The 17,919-nt window shown below is 42.3% G+C and overlaps 1 long non-coding RNA gene and 1 other non-coding gene across 2 annotated transcripts; both read right to left on the bottom strand.

The window, feature by feature from the left end:
• Positions 1 to 2,260: 2,260 nt before the first annotated feature.
• Positions 2,261 to 2,332, bottom strand: TRNAN-GUU (transfer RNA asparagine (anticodon GUU)). Its single transcript has one exon. It is a non-coding gene; the product is annotated as a tRNA-Asn (tRNA).
• Positions 2,333 to 5,740: 3,408 nt separating this feature from the next.
• Positions 5,741 to 7,912, bottom strand: LOC133803898 (uncharacterized). Its single transcript, XR_009878204.1, has 2 exons — positions 6,258 to 7,912; positions 5,741 to 6,099 (listed from the first exon to the last, which is right to left on the bottom strand). It is a non-coding gene; the product is annotated as an uncharacterized LOC133803898 (long non-coding RNA).
• Positions 7,913 to 17,919: the final 10,007 nt, after the last annotated feature.

Raw genomic sequence — 17,919 nt, forward strand, 5'->3', positions numbered from 1 at the left:
CCACTCTCTCAAAAGCAAAATGAAAATCAAATCATGTATGCTTTCTTAACAAAGCTTGGTTACCCCTTATTTTGCTTTTAGACAAGAACACAATATCTGGTTTGTGCATAACAATATAGTAGTATTGGAGAACGTTTAAAGCCCATAAATTTCCCACTCAGACATTCCAAATAAACTTCATTTTAATCAACACAAATGCTCGGTAAGACCGTTAATTAAGAAAAAAACAACAATAATAGTGATCAAAACAAAGCAAACAAAATATCTTTCTCAATGAAATCTCTTTGAACCCCTGAAAACTGAAAGACAGGGAGTTTGGGTGGAAAATGTAAAGTGTAATTGTATTCCTCAGATGACAAAGAGTACAAATCTCACTTATATATTATGAGCTAAGAGGCCCAATAACAGAAAGTCCAAGTACAACTAAATTAACAGAAAGTAATTAAAGCTTAATACACATTAACCCCTTTCTCCACCAAGCCATATGTGGGAAGACTAAACTGGACTGAGATTGCGGGAACACTGCATGAGACAGTGTGATTGCGCGATCACCTCTTGGTGCCTCTACGAGCTGCAAGGCAGATTTAACGCTACGCCCTTCCCTTAGCACCTCACTCTAGGCAGGGCTCACAACCAAAGGATGCACGGAGTGAAGTTACCTATCTAGCCCCTCCTTTCTATAGTATCCGAGGTGGGCTCTTTCAAGAGCTCCTTCGGCAGCGCCGTACGTGACATTCATTCTTATTTTGATTTCTTTGTATTAGTTATCTAGAGCAGCGAGCTAGTCTGCCGAAAGCCAGTGCTTGTCCGGTTGGATTCCATCTGCTTCCTTCCCCCGGTACTGCCCTTGTTGACAGCTTTTTACCTTCTTTAAGCGCGACAAGCCTCCTTTTTTATGGTGTGATGATTGTTTTTACATTACTCTTTTGATAACGCGATTAATCTACAAATATGCGTACTCTAAAAAGTCAAATGATGGTAAGTTAACAGTAGGTTATGGTATGAAAATCCCAACGAGAGGAGTGGGATACACTATAGGGAGATCAATAACTTTTAGAGAAAATGGTATCGATTAACCAGTCTTAAAACATATTGAAAAATTGGTTTTTAAAAAACCTCTTTTTTAAATTTATGTATTCCATTCCCAATGCCCTTGTCCCGCTAAACACAAATCTTTCTTTTCATTTTATATATCCTATGGGCGTATAGACGAAATAGAAATTCTAACTAAGTAGGTTTCAAAAAGAAATATGAAATAGCCCATTAAGTAGAGTCAACGGCACGCACACGCAGGAAAGGCGGTCTTTCGGTTCATTGGTTTGATCTTTCGCTTCGTACATCAGCTTGTTGGTGCTTGGAATAATAACCTACGCTAAGCGCTCAATTTGTAGCTTGGCTAAGTTGTTTCATTAGGTTCATGAGTTATAGACGGACATGGGAACATGCAGTATGTCAATCACAAGTCTGCTGTTGGGGCTCTTGCGGCGTACGCGATACATGTGGCTCTTTGAATAAAAGTTGTTGCTCTTGTTGGTATACAGGCCGACTAATAGAATAGTATGGAAAATCTGGGAAAGAGGAGTAGACAATCTGGGGGATACAGGCCCGGCGCACGAAGCAGGAGGAAATCGGTACTCGCGAGGATGGCAAAGTCGGCACAAGAGTATCTTCATCAGCCGGAAGGAATTTGTCTCCACTAGCGTCATTCGAAGAACGAACAAAAAAAGGGTTACTATTTAGGTAGGATAGATGGATGTAGTCCAATGACTAAAGCTCTACCAACTTCTTGTAGACTGAACTCTCTTTTCTTTAGGCTCCGAGTTGTTTTTTGGGTAGGATGGAGTAAACTACCTTTCGAAAACCTTACTAATAGTGACAGGGGAAAGATGCGCGAAAGCATGCGAAGATGAAGAGCTTCCCTTATATTATAGAAAGGTTTGTAGAAAGTCTTTAAATATCCCATAAAAAAGTAGGGGGCTTCAAAGCTTGTAGCTTAGGGGTGCGCAAGTTTGGAACCTTATACAGTAGCGCAATTTCTTCGATAAGGGCTCATTTCTTCAAGCGGAGCTTGTTGCTTTTCATTTTGTTAGGAGTAGGTGCTTGCTGCTCGTCAAAGTCGTAGCTTGCTGGCGTAGAAGCCACCGCAACTAATAGAAAAAAAAAAAACTACTAGACTAGACTAGTAGTTGAGTGCTCTTTGTTGTTTGGATCTTGACCGGGTCCGAGGTTCCCAAGCTCTATAAAGCAATAACTATAAATTCTCCACAAGTAGGATTTGAACGTACGACCAATCAGTTAACAGCCGACCGCTCTACCACTGAGCTACTGAGGAACAACAGACTTAAGGAAGCCGACTCTCGTTCTTTGGACCAACCTATGACCGAACAAAAATGGGTTCGTCACTCTTTTTCACATACACCGGGAGAAAAGGTTATGATAGCAAGCTCCTCCTCGGCCGGAGAACCTCCAAGACAAGGGGGCGGCGATCAACCATCCACTCTCAATAATTGTTGACTCAACATTGATTTCGTGCTTGAGTTGGTTTTTTATTACCATCCATCGAATCAAGTAATTCGCTATCGGAAATTTATCCGCTGCGAATCTCATGCCATGCTTCTTGTTTCTCCGGCTAGAAAGTAAGCCCCACAACCCAAAGCAGTGAAGAAAAAATAGAATTTGCTACAAAAGCTGGCTAACGGGGGTATTCCTGCGTATGAGAACATAGTAATGGAGAAGGTAATAGCCGAAATAGGATTCGTTTTGGCTAGAGCGCCCAAATCTGCTATATATTTGAAACGAGTTTGCCGTAATGCTGAAATTATGGCGAATGCATCTATCGTCATTGATGCATAAATAAAGATACCAATTAGTAGTGATTGAATTCCTTTTATGCCATGGCGGCCAATGCTCCTAAGATCATAGAAGCAATGCTGCAGAAAAAGAAGATTTGTTGCAATGTAGCTCCATAGGAACCATAAATAGAAACATGTGAAATATTAGCAGAAATAGGTATTTTAGGCGCAATAGAAAGGAATGTTGTAACTGGGGTGGGTCATAGATATTAGGTGCCCACATATGTAGGGTCAAAAGAGATATGGAGTCTGAAGGGGAGGGGGTTTTCTTCGGGGCTCGAGAGATGGAATAGATAGGGCCCCGCAAGTTTTTAATTCGTCGCTGAGGAATTCACACGGAAGGGAACGAGGAATTCTCAACGAAAAAAGTGCTCTCTGAACCAAACGTGAAAGTAGTTTTCCATCAAACAGTTGTTCCCGTAACTCCACTCTCGACTTGGATTATATATCCAAAAAGGTCCGCTCTCGGCCAGCAGCCTTGGAAGGACACTGAGTTTGGTGTGAAAAGATTGAAAACGAGCTGAAACCAAAGGTTTCGTTAAACAATTTGAGAGTTGAGAGTCAGAGGTTATAAAGGCAAGAACCAATAGACCAGCAGCTACACGCTCGCAAACAAAATGTAAGTCAATTTCAACATGTTTGGATCGACTATGCATGACCGGATGTGAAGCGAGATTTAAGGTGCTGATGTTATCACAATATAACACAGGAGTAGGAAGCGGAAGCTAAAGATCAGTCAAAAGGGATTGGATCCAGGACAATTCAACAACTCCATTGGCAATAGCTCGGTGCTCAGATTCAATGCTGGAACGAGAAACCACCCACTGCTTAGAGGAGCACCAAGAGATCAAATTAAGCCCAAGTAAAATACAATCGACATTGGTACTCCATCGATCATCTGGACATGAGGCCCAATCGAAATCCGTGTAACAATAAAGATAGTGAGCAAAGGAGTCATGAACATAGAGATCACGATGTGCAGTTCCTTTCAAATATCGCAAGACCCGTTTGACAACAAACATGTGCGAATCAGTAGGGGCATGCATAAATTGACAGAGTTGATTCATCGCATGAGAGATATCTGGTATGGTTAGAGTGCAATACTAAAGCGCACCAAGGATGCTGCTATATTGAGTAGCATCAAGAAGTAAGGTACCATCATGAACAGAGATGGGGTTTAAAGCCAAGGGTGTAGCGACTGGTTTAGAATCCAACATACTAGATCGAGTTAAAACATCCCTTATATACTTGGTCTTACTTAAATGCAAACCTGTAGCAGTGGGGTGGACTTCAACACCCAAGAAGTAATGTAAGTTACCCAAGTTTTTGACAACAAATTGATGCTTTAGGTACCGAAGAAGCTCATCAATTAAATGAGAAGAAGACCTGGTAATAATAATATCATCCACATAAATGAAGACAACTAACATATGATCCGAGGATGTACATATAAACATAGAATTGTCTGCCTTAGAACCATAAAACCCCCCAAGTAAGCAAAGCCGAATTGAGCTTCAGAAACTAAGCAGGAGGTGACTGTTTAAGTCCATATAATGCCTTGTGCAACTTGCCAACATAATTAGGCCTAGGAGGATCTTGAAAACCTTGAGGTTGGGCGATATTTATATACTTCTTCAGATAAATCACCGTCTAAAAAGGCATTTTGTATATCCAATTGCTGAATAGACCACTTTCTAGTAACGACAATACTCAAGACCAAACAGAACATTGTCAGTACTGAAAGTCTCTTGATAATCAAACCCATGTGTTTGGGTGAAGCCTTTGGCGACAAGGCACGCTTTGAACCGATCCACTAAACCATCAGGACACAACTTAATCTGATACACATATTTGGAGCCAATAATATTGCAATTGGCTAATTTGGGTATAAGAGACCAAGTATTTTGTGACTGTAATGCTTGATACTCCAGATTCATAGATTGAACCCATTCTCATCTTTGACAGCAACAAAAAACGAAGAAGGTTCAATGGAGATACTGGCAGTGATGCTACAAAATAGATGAGGCTTGAAAATATACCAGCTTTAGAATGTGTGACCATGGGATAAAAGTTTAAAGGGGGAGAAGGAGAAGCTGACACAGACGGGGAGGCCATATCTGAAGCAGGAGGACTCAGGGAGTGACTAACAGAAGAAGGACGAGAAGAATATAATAATGGGAACACTAGCTGATCAGACAGAGGAATAGCAGAAGAATAGCTGGACAAAGGAGACTTAGACAAAGAAGGAAAAGGCAGAGAAGAGATGACAGGAAGAGGACAAGGAGGAATAGAGGAAGACTGATTGGACTTCGCAAAATGAAAATGAACCTCATTAAAAACAACATGTCGGGTGATATAAAGTCTGCCAGTATCCACATTCAAACACAAATATCATTTATGGTGATTGCTGTAACCAAGAAAAAAACAAGGTTGACACAAAAAAGGAAAACATTGACAACCAAAACATCGAAAATGCTGGTAAGAAGGTTGTTTATTATACAACACCATGTAGGGAGAGTGACCAAGCAAAACTATTGTGGGAAGCCGGTTAATTAAGTACACGACAGTGGCAAAAGCATATGGCCAGTAGGCCAGAGGCATGGAAGAGGGAGCTATAAAGCCAACCCGATTTCAACATTCCAATTTTTCCTTTCTACTTGACCATTTTGTTAAGGAGTGTAGGACAAGAAACCTCATGATGGATGCCCAATTTTGTAAAAAATGAGTGGAGGGGTGAAACTCACCACCCCAATCAGACCTGACACGCTTAATATGGCAATTAAACTGTTGTTGGACCATTTTATGAAAGAAAAGCCTCAAATGTTTGATCCTTTGAATGTAGTAAATAGAACCAAGAAAATCAGGAGTAATCATCAACAAATAATACAAAATACCGAACACCAGTAATGGAATTAACATTGGAAGTACCCCATAAATCTGTATGTATTAATTCAAACATTGAAGGAGCACGAGAGTTAGATAACACAAAGGGCAATCTATTTTATTTAGCCAACTGACAGGCATTACGGTCGGAACTATAATAAGAAGTAGATGTCGAATTACATAATGACAAGACAGATTTAACGACATCTTTGCTCGGATAACCCAAAATAAAATTCCATAGATGAGAAGGATTGCTTGTAGCAACATGGACTTGAGGAGAAGAGGCAGCACTGCTAAAAGAGAAGGGGCTGACTCGGTACAGACCATTATCAAGCTGTCCCCGCAGAAGAACCTAGTTTTTGACCTGGTTCTTGACCAAGAAAAAATGGGGATAGAACTCAGTGAATGCTCGATTATTAGCACATAAACGAGAGAAACTAAGTAGATTTTTCGTAAGGGAAGGAGAATGATACACATGACTCAACTTAAAAATAGAGGAAGAAGTGGAAATAGAAGACGTACCGACATGAGTAATGGGTGCTTGCTTTCCATTTCCCACAGTCACTTTCTCATTACCAGTGTATGTTACAGCCGAGTCTAACATGTTGAGATCTGGAGTGAAGTGATAGGAAGCACCTCAGTCCGTATACCACACCGGATCGAGAACAGAAGCAGCAGTGGCTTGAACAGATTGAGGAAGAGATCCAGGTGGGAGAATATACGTATTGAAGTTCCTGGGTGCAGGGGAAGGTGGATGATACTACAAATTCGCTCGATGATAACATCTGTCAGCCATATGTCCTGGCTTCAAACAAATCTGACACCAAGGTCTGGTTGGAGGCCGAAAGGAAGGGGACCACGAAGGTTGTTGCTGAGAGTACAAAGAAGGTGGTGGTCCCCGAGGCCGTGAAAAATTGCCAGGAGCAGAAAATGACATCGAGGGTGGGGAGCTAGCAGGAGAAGATAATCTGGGCTTCGGTTTGGGCAGATTCAAATTTGCTATATTAGCTTGAAGGAGCTCAAGGTTGCAGCAGTTGTTTGGTGTTCAAGACGAGCATCTTGAGTAAGCAATAGACTGTGTACAACCTCCATAGAAGGTCGATCAGATCTGTTTTGCAGAGAGGTAACGAATGCGTTGTATTCGGGCCCCAACCCATTTAGAAAATAATGAAGATGATCTGTGTAACTTAGAGGCTCTCCAATTGCAGCAAGAGTATTGCAAATGCTCCGAAACTTCTGGACATAAGCAATGGAGGTAAGACCCTCTTTCTTAATTGTTTGTAGCGAGGTGCGAATTTTAGAGATGTGAGAAAATGGAACAACCGAATAAAGTTGTTCCAAAGCAGACCAAATTTCAGATGCATTAGCAAAACCAACCAGTTGGTCGAGCATGTTTTCAGAGACAGAAGCATAAATCCAAGACATAAGAAGTCGATTGTACCTCTGCCAAGTGGTATAATCAGTATTCACTTGGGAAGGTTGAGAAGTAGTCAGACGAGAGGGGGAAGGACGAGATCCATCCAGGATATCCTCAAGACCATTGGTAATAACAATGTTCAATAATTGAATTTTCTAGACCAATTTTTTTTTTTATCATCCAGCTTGACAGCTAACGGTTGATTGACCGAAAGGAGGCTAGGGAGCGTAGGAAGCTCTGTAATCGTTGATGCCATCGGAGTGACCAACAGAGAAGTAGTCGATTCTGCCCGAAATGGAGTAACAGGTTGTGATTTCTCAGGTGGAGAGGTAGTGCTATGTACCGACGCCATGTAGGAGTTGTTTGTGCGCTGATACCATTAAAGACAGATTTTGGGAGGAAAATGTAAAATGTAATTGTATTCCTCAATTGACATAGAGTACAAGCTCACTTATATATTATGAGCTAACACAGTAAAAACAGACCCTAAATATCCGAGAGGCCCAATAACAGAAATTCCAAGTACAACTAAATTAACATAAAGTAATTAACGCTTAATACTCATTAACTACTGTCTAACAAAAACAAACTCCAACAACACCACAAAAAGTCAACACAATCCATTATACTCACAAGCCACAAAGAACCACAATCCCAAACTCATCAAGACGTCAGACATGTATGCAACCACGAGCCTCCCAACAACTACCCAAAAAATAGCCTAAACTCGAATTCTAATCACACAAACCCCAAAATATAAACTAAGAAAAATACTAGCATACAATCAGTGAACTATTGCTTTTTCACATAACATGAGCATAAACCAAAATCTCCAAAGTTATAACCAAAAGGAAGAATAAATTCAAAATACTTCTGTTGACGCAGTTTTTTACCAATAGTATATTAAGAAATAATAAGGTAGATTAGTGTTTAATAAACTGTAATGAAAAATAAATGAATTCACTCAAGAACACAGAATTTTTACATGGTTCAGTAGTTAAAATCCACCTAGTCTACGAGTCTATATTATTGTTGTTTCTCTCTCTCTATTTTGGCAAAGTTTCGTTATTACAGAATAATGGTCTTATTTCATGTCCAATATTCTTAGTATTTATAAAGGAATTTCATTGATAGGTTTGGGTAACTGCGTGAGTCAATTATGCATTTACATAATTATTAGATTTAATACTAAAAATTCTTATTTATATTAGGATATGATTTGATCACAAAGTAAATGTACTATATCTGGGATATCAAATATGACAGTCTGGTCATAAATATACGTATAAAGGGATCCCGAGTCTCTGGGGATCTGCGGGTATGCAATATACTAGAACTACCACGAGCTGGATATCTCCTCCAAGCTCGTGCTTTGACAGGTGTTTTAATATTCTAAGCTCGCGCTTCACAACTTTCGTATCCCTAGCTCGGGTTAAACCCAGGACGCCTAACACCACGCGTGACCACATGAAACTCGAGTTGTCCATGTGGATAATAAGAAGATATCATTCCCTTGGTTATTTCTCTGTATACTTATTTGCTAGCTGTGCTCGAGCTGAATGAATGAACTCGGGCTAAAATTAGGATACAACATTTGCCCCCCAAGCTCTGCTCGTGTATGACATCGTCACTTTCTGACCTACACAGTAGGGGCTTTTAGACTGATGTTACATAAAACCACGCCTGCCTACTACTTGAGTGGTGGACACGTGGTGTACCGCAATTGGCGTATGTTTGGGTTTTAAGGACTACAATAATTGTCTTGTTACCTTTTTTCCGCCATTTGGTCTATTTAATCTTAGCCCTTAGATCTTGAACTAACCCAACTGGATGGCCCAAATTAATTTACACAATTTACATATAAGTACGATGGTCAAACTTCAAACTGCACCACCTTTCATTTAAATTTTTTCCTTTTGTGCACTTCCAAGCCTCTCTTCTCTCCCAGAAATCCCAAAAACTGTTCATCGTGCCTAGATATTCAAAAGCTTTCCAAGAGCTTCCCGTTGCCGAGTCTATTCCTTCCAGTTTGCGAATCATACTTTCTTGTAAGTATCTCATCCTTTGGTTTTTTTTTTTTTTTTTATCCAATGGAATTTTTGTTCTTCATCATGCTCATCTGCAACATTCACTGCAGTTACTGTTAGGCTATTTCTAAATGTTCTTAGGGATTAGGTTTTGACTTAGGTTCAACAGGTAAGTCCAAAAACGTTTTAGAAATAAGATGTTCATAAAACTGGGAAATTTTTGGGTAAATCTGGGTAACTCTAATGGTGAATTAATTTAAAGAATATCCATTCGGGGTGAAGGAAATGAAGGGTTTTTAGGTTTAGAACCAGATAGCTTGGAGGTTACGTTTTCTTGGGTGGTTTTGCACTAAATCGCCTCCCAAGGAAAGTAGTGTTCTAACATTCTGACACACCGATCCCTAAATATCAAGGGTCTGTTAGGAAAACGAGGCGCATAGCTTAGGAAATCGCGTGGCATCACATGATGGGGGAGAGGCTAACCTTAGCTCACATAACAAAAGCAAACTGTTTCCTTCGTACTCTCACGTCATAGCTTTAGATCCTCTTAGGTCGCCTACTAACTAAGCCGTTTTGTCGTTAGGCGATCTGATGGCTCCTCAAAAGAAGAACGCCCCGTAGAAGAATGCTTCAAGATCGTCCTCTCAATAGAAGAACAAAGGGAAGCAGATCGCCCCAGAGTCTCCCATCCCGCACTTCGGCCCGGTGGTGGAGAAAGAGATCGTGGTCGATCCCAACGCATACTTCGAGACTGAGTGTATCATTTCGAAGATCACGACTCAAGAGAGAGTAAACAAGATTATATTGAGCCACAATATAGAGGTCAGAACTGGAACTCTCCTCGTCCGACTTCCGTTTGAAGGGGAACGGAGCTGCTCCCCTTTCCAAGACGACTTCGCATCTTGGAGTGATGAACACCTGAAGGCTGGGGCCTTCCTCTCTCTGGACCAGTACTTTGCAAATTTTTTAAATTTCATGAAGCTGGCTCCATTTCAGCTCCCCCCAAATTCGTATAGACTTTTGGCGGGGCTGAAGTATTTGTTTTTGAAACACGAGTGGGAGGTCCCCACTCAAGCCCCGACCAGAGGGGACGCGGTGACGGATTCTACTACCTCACGCAATTTCCTAACTCGACCTCCGTCATCGAGCTTCTCAGTCATCCAAACGACTACAAAGATATGTTCTTTATGTCGAATGGATTCTAGAACTGCGAACACTGCTACTTCAACCGACCTCGTAAGTCTTCCATTCTTGTGAATTCAGCTCGTGAATTTTTATTCCTTTTAAGATATATACATTTTTTTATATCCTAACTGAATTTGTCTCTCGTGCAGCCATATTTGTGAGGACGGAAAAGTTCGTGACCCTCGGGGGTTAGTATGAGAAGTTGTCTGGGCTTCCCCCAATGAGAAGGACTATCGCCAGGTCGTGAATGACGTCACGATGCTGGGCTGCCAGTTGATTGGCGAAGGTCAAACATTGGCCTTGAGGACCCGGGCTACCCTTCCGGCGATCCCTGAGCATCCATCCTCTCAAGAGGCCCTGCCGACCATTGAGGACGAGGACAAGATGCCTCTAGTGCGAAAAATTCGGGCTCCCGAGACTGTCTGGGAACCCGATCTAGAGCAAGTTGCATCAAGAGCAGCAGCCGGCCCCTTCGGCCAAGGTATCCCATACCCTTTTAGGAAATTGGATAGGGTTGTTGCCGATTTTAGGTTAGTTCGCTTTAATCCAAATCAGCTCGTCCATCCTCATCCTTATGACCCGGATCGAAATATAACCCTGCTCCAGTGCGTAGACCACCTAGTGGTACACCATGACAATAGTTATCCTAAGGGCACAGTCGTAGTTGATAACACCTTAAACTTTAGATCCGCCATGTTTTAGGAATATGGAACCAACCGTAGGACCTGGCCTTCCCTGCTCCAGGGTGCATTTGCCCCTGGATTTAGACAGCATGTAGAGGAATCCAGCCCCGAGGAAGGACCTGAACCTGAACCCCTTAGGATCCTAGAAATATAAACTATAGACTCCCCTTTTCCTCCATTAGTTCCAAGGCCGGAGGTCGTGCCTATCCCAGTCAAAACACCCGAGCTGGTGATAATAGACTCCTCCCCCAGCCTGAAGGGTAGGATCATTATTTTCTCTATCTTTATATATGTTTTTGACAACTTTATTTTGTGAACTAACTCCCCTTGTGCTTTTTAGACGAAGAGATGGAACAACCCGGAGCTCCCGACCTCCGAAGTACTTTCCAAACTAAGAAGGCTGGCTCGGGCCCCGTTGTGAAGAGGCCTAGGATTACGAAGAAGGCCCCCTACAGCGGGAAACACCTCAAAATCCCCTGCAAAGGGGAAAGACACGAGCTCAGCTCGGGAACCAATTCCGGTGACTTTTGTTGCCGCTAAGGTTCCCCCTCCTCCTCCTCCACCTCAATTCATGTGTCAGGATCAAGTGATACAAACCGAGGCCCTAGCCCCCACCGTCCGAATACCAGTAGATCCTCAGGACTTAGAGAAGATCCCTGAAGCCTTCCGGGGTATCGTTTACTAGACTGTGAGGCATATGGTGGGGCATGCCTATAAGGCCAGCTCGAGGGATCTGAGGACCATCGAGGAGTGCAGCCCGGAGAACGTTACAGAATCAGCTATGGGGATGAACCTCATTGTAAGTTCTCTTTTCTTGCTTAGTGAAATTTTTTTTGACTGGGTGTATATCTCTGACTTGTTTTGTTATTTTGCCGTCTTCCCTGGCCCAGTATCACAGCATAGCCCGTGCTGGGGCTAGAAATGATGAGCTCTGGGCCGAACTGAACGCGGCCCAAATCGCCCTGACCGCGGCTCAAGAAGGCGAGCAAGCCGCCAAAGTTGCCTTGGCGGCTGCTCAAAAGAATGAGCACAATGCCAAGGCTGCTCTCGCCTCGTCCAAAGAAAGCAAACATGCTGCAAATACTGCACTATCTGCCTCCCAAGCTCAAAATGCACAACTTCAGGCCGAGATTCCTGAGGTCAGAGAAAAACTGCTCGAGGCCGAAGTTGCAGCCAAAGTAGAAAAGGCGGCGTCATCATCGGCCATGGAGGAGATGCTATACCATTACTGGGCCTTCAACCCAGATGGGAACTTCTCTTTCATGGGACCCGAGCTGTGGGATTCTTACCTTGCAAAATTCAAGGCTCAACTCTTGCAAGAACCGTCAGAGACTAGCGATTCATCCGGAATGACAGTGGGAGATGGCGAGGAGGTCACATCTTCGAGGCGAGCTGATGGAGCTCAATGATATCTCCTTTGTATTTTTATTTCATTTGTAATTGTTCAACAATTTTTTGTCTGTAACTGTTTAATAGTTTTTTTTATCAAACAATTGCCTTCGGGTTCAGTTCGAGGTTTTTTCTCCTCGGGATAATTTGCTTGCTTTATTTCAATATACATCTTTTTTATCCATTTATCTTTCATTTACTATCTCTCATGTTTATGAATCCTTAGACTTGTACATTCGAGATTTTAGTAATCAATTTTTAGATCGGGATAGATTTTATCGCGCTTGGTTATATCCAAGTTTTATGTGTTGATTTGTATCATACTTGTTAAGAATCAGGCCTTGAACCAAGTTATATCCGGGGTTTTTAATAATTTAAACTTAGTTCGTGCTAGGTTTATTGATAACTCGAGCTTTAACAAGCCCTTGATATAACAATTTTCCCAACTTTCCAAGTTTTTGACCTAGTTACGTCCAAGGTTTTAAATGATTAAACTTAGTTCGCGCTAGTTTTATTGAAAACTCGAGCTCTTAAGAAGCCATTGAATAATCAATTTTTCCAAGCTTCTAAGTTTCGTACCTGGTTATATCTAGGGTTTTAAATGATTTAAACTTAGTTCGCGCTAGGTTTATTGAACACTCGAGCTTTAAAAAGCCATTGAATATTCAATTTTTCTAAGCTCTAAGTTTGTTAATCTTATCAAGCAAGCTTAATTTTGCCAACCTTGAGTTATATGCCCCCCAAGTAACCAGAATGTAGAAAATTTCTTGGTTTCTTTTACGAACATTAGAACACGAACTAATACAATCTAAAAAGAAAATTATTTAATAATCCATCTATTATTTAATCAAATGGCTTTTATAAATAAGCCTTACATTTATGGTGGTACCACTGATAATATTTTTTCAAATATTGGGCATTCCAGGTCCGTGGGACTACTTCCCCATTTAGTCGAGCTGTCTTGAAAGTTCCTTCATGCAAAACCTTAACGACCTGATATGGTCCCTCCAAATTCGGGCCTAAAACACCGTCCTTGGGATCCTTGTTTGCTAGAAATACCCATCGGAGAATCAGATCGCCCAATCCAAATCTACGCGTCTTAACTTTAGAATTAAAATAGTGAGTGATATTTTTGTTGATAATGGGCTGCGACTCTTCTCATTTTTCTTCAATCAGATCAAGAGTGCATTAAGTAGTCCATCATTCTGCTCTTGGTTGAATGTCCTTTGCCCGTGAGTGGCTACCATGGATTCGTCTAGAACCACGGCCTCGCTTCCAAAAGTTAAGGAATTATGATTATGCCCCGTGGAGGTTTAGTGAGAAGTTCGATAGGCCCACAATACTTGTAGGAGCTGTTCGGGCTATAGTCCTTTGGCTTCATCTAACCTCTTCTTCAATCTTTCCTTTAAGGTTTTGTTCACAGCCTCGACCTTCCCGTTGGCATGCGGATATGCTACTGAGGAGAAGCTCTTCATAATGCCATATTTTTCACAGAAATCAGTAAAGAGATCGATGTTGAATTGTGTCCCATTGTCTGACACAATCTTTATAGGAAGCCCAAATCAGCATATCATACTCTTCACCATGAAGTCTAGGACTCTTTTTGAAGTGATGGTTGTCAGAGGTTCGGCTTCTACCCACTTCGTGAAATAGTCGATCGCCACCACCAGGTAACGAACTCCTCCCTTTCCCATAGGTAGGGACCCTAATAGGTCAATTCCCCATACCGCGAATGACCATGGGGATGAGATCATCATTAACTCAACTGGAGTAGCTCGGGCAATTACGGTGAAACGCTGACATTTTTCGCACTTCTGAACATACGAGATTGAGTCATTTGTTAGAGTAGGCCAAAAATAGCCCTGCCTTAGTATTTTCAGTGCTAGGTTTTGCCCCCCAACATGATATCCACAAAATCCTTCGTGCACTTCTTGAAAAATGGTTTTAGCTTCCTCGGGCAGAACACATCGTAGGAGAGGCAATGAATGACCACGTCGGTACAAGGTCCCATCCACTATCACATATCGCGGAGCTTGATAAAGTGCTTTTCTTGTGTCCTTTCTATCGTCAAGTAGCCATCCTGTTGTGAGGTATTCCATTATGGGAGTCATCCAGGTCGGTCTTGTGTAGATCATTTCAACTTCAATCATTTATGTTACACTCAGATTCTTCAAGAACTCCACTAGCACTACATTCAATGTCTTAGCTTCTTTTGTGGTGGCAAGTCGTGCCAAGGTGTCAGCATTTGAATTTTGCTCGCGAGGTATCTATTCAACAGAACTGTACTAAAACTCAAATAATTCTCCCTTCACCTTAGCTAGGTAGGCCGCCATCTTGGTACCTCGAGCTTGATATTCTCCCAATACCTGATTGATCACGAGCTCAAAATCACTATAGCATTGGATGACTTTTTCCTTGAGCTCCCTTGCCACTCTCAGCCCAGCTAGTAAAGCCTCATATTCGGCTTCGTTGTTGGATGCCTCGAATCCGAATCTCAAAGCTGTATGAAATCAATGCCCTTCTAGGGAGATTAAGATGATTCCAGCTCCCGATCCATTCTCGTTTGATGACCCATCCACAAAGATTTTCCATAACTCCTGCACCGACTCCTTCGAGAGCCCCTCTTGAAATCTGGTGCATTCAACCATAAAATCAGCAAGGGCCTGACTTTTGATTGAGGTCTGTGGTACATATAATATCTCAAAATGGCTAAGTTCGATAGCCCATTTTAACAGATGTCCCGTCGTTTCAGGTTTTTGCAAAACCTGCCTTAAAGGTTGATCGGTCATGACGTTGATTGAATGGGACTAGAAATATGGCTGGAGCTTCCTGGAAGCCAAAATCAGACAGAAGGCCAGTTTTTCTATCAATGGATATCATAATTCAGCTCCGAGAAGTCTCTTGCTTATAAAATATACTGGTTTTTGAGAACGGTCTTCTTCTCGAACTAATACGACACTGAATGCATTTTTTGTCATGGCCAAATAAAGGAACAGAGGTTCTCCAGACATAGGCTTAGATAACATTGGGGGCTCGACCAGGTGCATTTTTAGGATGAGTAATGCCTGTTCGCACTCCTCAGTCCACTCAAATTTTTTGTTTCCCCTGAGAAAGTTGTAGAATGGCAGGCACTTATTAGTGGATTTTGAAATAAAACGATTCAAAGTTGCCACCTTTCTAGTCAGGCTTTGAACTTCTTTATGTGACCTGGGCGAGGGCATTTCTAACAACGATTTGATTTTCTCGGGATTTGCCTCTATTCCCCTCGTGTTGACTATGAAACCCATAAATTTTCCAGATGCCACCCCGAACGTGCACTTCTGACGATTCAGCTTCATGTCATACCTCCTTAAGATTCCTAAACATTCTTCTAGATCGGATAGATGATTATCGACAGTCTTTTATTTGACAAGCATATCATCCGACATACACCTCCATACTTCTCTCGATCTGATTAGCGAACATTTTGTTGACTAAGCGTTGATATGTAGCTTCGACATTCTTTAGCTCGAAGGGCATGACTTTATAACAATATACGTTATTTGGGGTCATGAAGCTAGTATGTTCCTGGTCCGCATGATTCATCGTGATCTGGTTATATCCAGAATGTGCATCCATGAAGGACATGAGCTCGTGACTTGACGTGGCATCTACCAGCTGATCAATCCTTGGCAAAGGAAAACAATCCTTGGGACAAGCTTTGTTCAGGTCAGAGAAGTCAATGCAGGTCCTCCATTTCCCATTTGGCTTTGAGAGCAGCACGGGATTGGCGACCTAGATCGGGTATTTTGCTTCACGGATAAACCAACACTTTAGTAGTCGAGCTACTTCTTCCTCAAGAGCCTCAGCTTGGACTGTTCCCAAGCTTCTCCGTTTTTGAGATTTTTCAAGCACGTTCCTGTCCAAATTTAAAGTCGGCATGATTACACTCGGGCTTATTCCCACCATATCTTCATGTGACTAGGCGAAAACGTCTAGATTCTCTTGTAAGAAATTGACCAACTCCTTCTTCCTTTTATCATTAAGATTCTTCCCAATCTTTACGACTCTTGAAGCTTTATTGGGGTCAATGTTTACCTCCTCGACCTCTTCTATAGCTTGGAGTTCTAACCTGTCTTCGCCTATCCGTGGGTCAATCTCATCGCGTTGGGTGTCGTTAATGTCCTCTTTTTGCTGAGGTTCTTCCGTCCCACAAGTAACTTCTACTTCCCGGGACTCCTCAGCTCCGTCATTTATGACCATAGCCTGCTGCCTGGGTTGTGATTTTCCCTTCATAGAAATGCTATAGCATTCTCTGGCAGCGAGCTGATCACCTCTGACAGTGTATATTCCCGCAGTTGAGGGAAATTTTATTGCTAGGTGTCGGATAGAGGTTGTGGCTTCAAATGCCATCAGCGCAGGTCAGCCCAAAATTGCATTGAATGCAGCTGGGCAGTCGATTACCACGAACTCAAGTAACTTGGAAAAAGTTCGTGAGTCTTCTCCCAATGTTACCACTAATTCGATCGTCCTGATGGCTGCTTACTCTTCATCAGAAAACACGTACAGAGTCATTGAGGTTGCCTTCAAGTCGGTTACTGACAACCCCATTTTTTCCAAGGTGGACCTGAAAAGTAGATTCACAGAACTTCTGTTGTCTACTAGTGTCCTCCGGACCCTCCGATTGGCGAGCTGAACGATTATGACCAAGGGATCGTTATGTGGGAATTGGTCATGGCTAACATCCTCTTCCGTAAAAATGATTGGTTGTTTTTCCAATCGTTGTTGTTTTGATAATTGATGTTCCGGGATGAACTCCACTCCGTTATGGGATTTCAGTTCGTTAATGTACCTCTTTTGGGCCCTGCTGCTCATGCCTACCAGATGAGGTCCTCCCAAAATGGTGGCTATATCTCCCCGTACTATCGGAGGAGGGTCGTCCTGATTTGCTTGAGCTCCGGTTTGACTTATTGGAGCTTCAGGGACTGATGGAGGGTTTTGTCCAGCGGGCTTATTAGGGACCTGATTTCGGGCGTACTGGGCCAAAGGTCCTGCTCTAATGAGAGTTTCAATCTCATCCTTCTACTGTCGACAATCATCAGTGTTATGAACGGTATCATTATGGAATTGGCAGAACTTCGAAGAATCTCTCTTCGCCCTCTGGTTTTTCAACAGCTCTGGCTTCTTCCATGGAAGGAGAGTATAATGTTCCAGGAAGATGCGCTCCCTAATATCCGTTAGGTCGGTGTACAGATTTATTTTTCTTCGTCCCACGTCGGTCGCCCTCGCCATTTCCCTTCCTTTTCTTATTCTGGGTAACAGTTTGAGCTATAGCTGCAACGTTTGTTATCGCTCCAATGGGCTAGACAGGGGTTTGGCTGGTTCCCGCGACGAAAGCTTCCACCTCTTCTAGATTAATCCACTCTTGAGCTCGGGCCAAGAATTCATCCACACTCTTAACTCCTTTCCTTTGGAGCTCTTGCCACAGGTCGCCCCCGACGAGG

Source organism: Humulus lupulus, chromosome X (genome assembly GCF_963169125.1).
Source record: "Humulus lupulus chromosome X, drHumLupu1.1, whole genome shotgun sequence".
Lineage (NCBI taxonomy): Eukaryota > Viridiplantae > Streptophyta > Magnoliopsida > Rosales > Cannabaceae > Humulus > Humulus lupulus.